This window comes from Vombatus ursinus, unplaced genomic scaffold (assembly GCF_900497805.2).
Source record: "Vombatus ursinus unplaced genomic scaffold, bare-nosed wombat genome assembly UNPS02006874.1, whole genome shotgun sequence".
NCBI lineage: Eukaryota > Metazoa > Chordata > Mammalia > Diprotodontia > Vombatidae > Vombatus > Vombatus ursinus.
Genome location: NW_020946652.1, coordinates 7,417,503 through 7,423,262, shown reverse-complemented (window position 1 = coordinate 7,423,262; position 5,760 = coordinate 7,417,503).

Below are 5,760 nucleotides of genomic sequence, written 5' to 3'. Positions count from 1 at the left end.
CCAGCTGGGCATCCCCGGGGTCCCCCTGCTGAGGGCGCCCGGACCTCGGGGTAGCGCTGTCATTTCACGCCATCCCAGCCTCCTCCAGCACCTGGGGATCCGAGGTTCCCCACCCCTAACCCGGGGAGCTCGGCCCCATGAAAGGCAGCGCTTGGAGACTGTTCAGGGAGGGGCCCTCTCCAGAGGTCACCCCCTGCTTCCCTAACGCTTTCAGAGGAGCTAAACAGCACCCCCACCCCCTTCCCAAGAGAAAGTTTCACAAGGAGACTGGCCCTTGCAAGGCCGGCCCACCCACCAGAGGAAAGGGGAGCAGAGCCCAGCCACAGGTCACAGAGAATGGAAACATCCAGGAAGTAGAAGCTCCCGGTGTCGGGCTACGGAGGGACATGCCAAGCAATAGGCAGGGGAGAGAAGGCACCTCACCCAGGACGATTTAGGCGACTGGAGCTGGAGCTTTGGGCTTGGGCTAAAAGAAACCCAATGGGAGGTGTAGGAAAGTATGCCGATGGCCACCCTGAATGGATGGGATGAAGTCAGAATGCGTCAAGCCGTCTGACCGTCCTCTGCACCCGTGGGCACTTAAAAAGCAAACATTTGATTTCTCAATGCTCATCCTCTGGTTTCCTGCACCGACCTTCCTGCCTAGTTGCAGCTACCTTCTTCAGCACCTCTCCAGTTAAACTCAGTCCCTGTTGCCACACTACTCATTCTGCCATGGTCTCAAGCAGGTGCAGTGCCCACTGCAAAAGGAAGGCTCTACCCAGCCTGCCAGCCAGCCTGTCTTCCATCACATATCTGGGTGTATTGTCTGAGGAAGCTCTCTAATAGGGAAGGAGCTAAGATGTGTGGAGCCCCATTTCGGTGGTGGGCTCCCTAACTCAGGGCTGAAGTCCCAAGGAAACCATCACCTCTTAGCAACCAGTGGTCACCCTAGTGAAGAGAAGACCTTGTGTGTTGTGCTGAAGAGATAAGGGTTGGAGCCCACCCCAGCAGCCTTTGCAGCTCCACAGTCAGGCAGCCAGTAACTGTGGTGGATACAACAATATCTGAGAACACACCACGAGGTTCCATGGAGCAGTGGAGTGTTGCAGGTAGATGAGGGAGGCCGATCATCCCTGCTTCTCATTCCAACAGCCAGTAACAGCTAGAATCCAGTTTATCACCCAGACTTTGGGATTATCCCAAGCACTTTCCTTGATTTATTCTCTTTAATACTATAGGATAGGCAGGGTCAGGATGTATTATTATGTTGATTCTGCAAATGAGGAAACTGAGGCATAGTGAAGTCAACTTGCCTATGGTCACACATCTAGAGAACTAGGGTAAGAGAAGAACAGGGCCTGGATTTCAGGCAGCACTGCCTGTGGTAGAGACCTGTTGTTTCTCTGCACCCTCACTTCCTTTCACACAGTTGACTTTTCCCTTCCATGATAATATGTACATGTATATATGTGTATATGTGTGTGTAAATAAATAAAGTGCTGTAGAAAAACAAAGCTAAGGATATTCCGACACTTATTATGGAAAAATGCTTGCTAATGAAATTTCTTAGCAGTGGAGAAGATTGTGTTAGAAATGAGATAAATCAATTTGCTAACAGTCAATATTGAAATGATAAAAAATAAATCAAATTCAAATGAGTTCAGTTCAATAAGCATGTATTAATTAAGTTCCTATGAAATTTCTTAGCAGTGGAGAAGATTGTGTTAGAAATAAGATAAATCAGTATTTATATTCATGGCAGCAAACAACTGGAAGTGAGAGGTATGCTGTTTGGTTGGAAAATGCTTACATAAATTCAGGCCACAGAGAGGTTCCTCATATCCCTAATTCACAGTTAAAGAGAGCCCGACTTCTCAGCTGAATAAGTTAATCACAGGTATGTGCTAGGCATGAATAAGGCCCATTGAATCAGTTAATCCATCGGTCGAAGGCATTTTACCTGGATGTCCTTGTTCAGTTGGAAATACCACTGGCTGAAGTGAAATGACGCCATATGGAATTGTGTTGGGACTGCGTGAAGAAAGTCAACCACGTCCTGTGGGTTTTGTAGAAAGTAACTGATCACTTCAAAACCAGGAGGTCTGGAGCATCTGGAAGCACAGGATAGAGCCAAGCTCAGGAGATGAAATCTCTTGAAGGAAGAGGGGGAAGGAGGAATTCTCTGACTCCTCTCCCCACCCCACCCCCACTTCCCTGTTCTTGTGAATTTTGGAAGATTAGAGGATTTGGACTCCCAAGGAGTCCCTGGGACAATAGTGGTTGGTAGCAGTGTCTGCACTGGGAGTTGAAGACAAGCGAAACTCATTAAATCAGAGAGCTGCAGCGTACCGAAGGGGGACGTTGTGAAGACTAGCAAAGGGGCTTCTGGGAGCCACGAGCTACCCTCTTTGCTGAGAGCGTGAGTATGCTCTCCCCAGGACTCTGTATGTACTTGTGGGAGAACGTGTTACAAATGTTTGGAGGGACAGATTGTTCTTACTACACCGCCTTAGTAAATACCCCTATCTACAGGCTAATTCACTCTGGCTGACTCATTGATAGCAATTGCTAGTCATGGGAGGTGGGGTGGGGAACACACTGGAGGGGGCTTGGGAGCCATAGTCATAGCCAGGGTCTAGGGACCTGACTCAGCAGTGAGAATTGAAGACTGGGCCAGTAGCTCAAGACCCCCATGCCACGGTGGCATGTGAATGTAACATAACATTACTTACTACCCCAGTAGAAATGGCAAATATGGGGAATGTAGAGAAGAATGGGAAAACCTAAGAACTGATGCAAAACGCAGTACACAGAACCAGGAAAACAACATGCACATGACTACAGCAATCGACAAAAGGACAAGCAGTTACAATGGTGGAGATTCAGCAACGTGTGACCGTAGCCATCACAAGAAGATGTGTCCCCCTGCTTCCCTTCTCAGAGGAAAGGGCTGACTTGGGGCCCGGGATTCTAGAGCCTGGGGAAGACGGCTCCCAGAGCAAGGCCCAACCCCACCGACTGTCTGCCGACTGGCCCCAGAATTGTTGCTGTTCAGTCGTTTCAGTCGTGTCCGACTATTGGGTGACTCCATTTGGGGTTTTCTTGGCAGAGATACTGGAGTGGTTTGCCGTTTCTCTCTGCAGCTCATTTTATACATGAGGAAACTGAGGCAAACAGGGTGAAGTGACTTACCCAGGGTCACACAACGAGTAAAAATGTGGTCCGAGGCCAGATTTGAACTTGTGAAGAATCTTTCTGATTCTCGGCCCAGCGCTCCATCCACTGTGCCACCTGACTGCCCAAGACAGCAGGCCTTTCTCTCTCAGCCAGCAGCAGGCCATCTTACTCTGATTCCTCACTCCTGGCCACCTCTCCACCACATATGTTGCCTTCTCCTATTAGAAAATCAGGTCCTTGGGGACAGGAAGTGACTCCTGTATTTGCATCTCAAGCACTAAGCATGATATCTGGCACTAGTAAGTGCCTAGTGAATGCATTTTTCCATTCATTCATTCATTCATTCACTTATTCATTCATACTTTGTATTGATTAGTTTTGTTGGACTTTCTTTCATTCTTTGTTATAAGGGATATCTCCGGGTGGAGGGCTATGGGAAACAAATTGCGTATTGAAGATGACATAAAGACAAGAGATCAATACTCTTCTTTTTGAAGTTAGTAAAATTACTTCACGTTGGCAGGTGGGAGACTATGGGAATGGAATACAGTTTGTCTTATCATGCATGATTAGTATGTTGATTTTCCTGGCTTGTTTTTTTTACTCTTAGCAAAAAAAAAAAAAAAACAAAAAAAAAACCTCTTTCTCTGAAAGCCAAGAGGAGGCTGACATTCCAGGGAGACTCTGGGTTCCGGGAGAAGCAATTTCTTCTCAAGTTATGCTTGGGGTTGTTATGAGGCACTTCCTTCAGGGCAAAGAATAAAATTTGGAGTCCTTAATTAGATCTGTTAAAACACCACTAGATTATTAGGAGGTCACTTGTTCCATTCCTAAAATATTATTTCATCCCTACCACCCCCATCATCATTAATCATCATCATCATTAATGGTAATAGTCCTAATATTTCACAACAGCCCTATGAGGCAGGCAATGCCAGGATGATTATCCCCATTTTACAGATGCAGGAACTGAGGTTCTGAGAGGGTAAATGCCTTTTATCCATCCAGCCATGCAGTTAGCAAGTAGCAGAGCCAGCCAGGTCAGGGCTTGGCTTTCTGCTGCTAATAGAGACAGGCTACACTCATCAAAGGAAGCCCTTATTTATTTAAAGGGCATAGAGCTAAACCCAGGTCCTCAGGCACTTCAGGGACCAGGTCTTCATTGGGGACAGGAAATGCTGCTCTGAACATTCCCTGCCCTTCCACACCCTTCTCCTCCCCCCAAAAGCAGGGCTCCATCTTACACATGGCAGCAAACATCAGTGAAGACTTGGGTGCGGCTTTGAAAGACTTGTTCTTCTGGGGTAAGAACTCACTATTTGACAAAAACTGCTGGGAAAACTGGAAAACAGTATGGCAGAAACTGGGCCTGGATCAGACCTTACTCCCTACACCACAATAAAGTCAGAAAGGGTACATGATTTAGATATGAAGGCTGATACTGTAAGCAAACTGGGAGAGCAAGCAATAGTTTGCCTGTCAGATCTATGGAGAACAGAAGAATTTATGACCAAACAAGAGATAGAGAACATTACAAAATGCAAAATGACTTTGATCCCATTAAATTGAAAAGTTTTTGCCCAAAGCCAATGCAACCAAGATTAGAAGGGAAGCAGAAAGCTGGGAAACAATTTTTGCAGCCAATGTCTCTGGTAAAGGCATCATTTCTAAAATATATAGAGAACTGAGTCAAATTTATAAGAATACAAGTTATTCCCTAATTGATAAATGGTCAAAGGATATGAACAGGCAGTTTTCAGAGGAAGAAATTAAAGCTACCTTTAGTCATATAAAAAAATGCTCTAAATCACTGTTGATTAGGGAAATGTAAATCAAAACAGCTCTGAGGTACCACATCACACCTATCAGATTGGCTAACATGACAAAACAGGAAAATGATAAATGTTGGAGAAGATGTGGGAAAATTGGAACACCAATGCATTATTGGTGGAGTTGTGAACTGATCCAACCATTTTGGAGAGCAATTTCAAACTATGCCTAAAGGGCTATAAAACTGTGCATACCCTTTGACCCAGCAACACCACTACTAGGTCTGTATCCCAAAGAGATCATAAAAAATGGGAAAAGGACCCACTTGTACAAAAATATTTATAGCAGCTCTTTTTGTGGTGGCAAAGAATTGGAAATTGAGGGGACATCCATCAATCGGGGAATGGCTGAACAAGTCATGGTATATGAATGTAATGGAATACTATGGTACTATAAGAAATGATGAGCAGACAGACTTCAGAAAAACCTGGAAAGACTTAAATGAACTGATGCAGAGTGAAGTGAGCAGAACCAGGAGAACATAGTACACAGTATCACCCACGTTGTGCAATGACTAACTTGACAGACTTGGCTCTTCTCAGTAATGCAAGGATCTAAGACAATTACAAACGACTCATGATGGAAAATGCCGTCCACATCCAGAGAAAGAACTATGGAGTCTGAGTGCAGACGGAAGCAGCCTATTTGCTCTCTCTTTTTCTTTTATTGTTTTATTTTGTTTCTTCTTTCTCATGGGTCCTCCTATTGGTTCTAATTCTTCTTTATAACATGACTAATGCAAAAATATGTTTAATAGGAATGTAAAAAAAA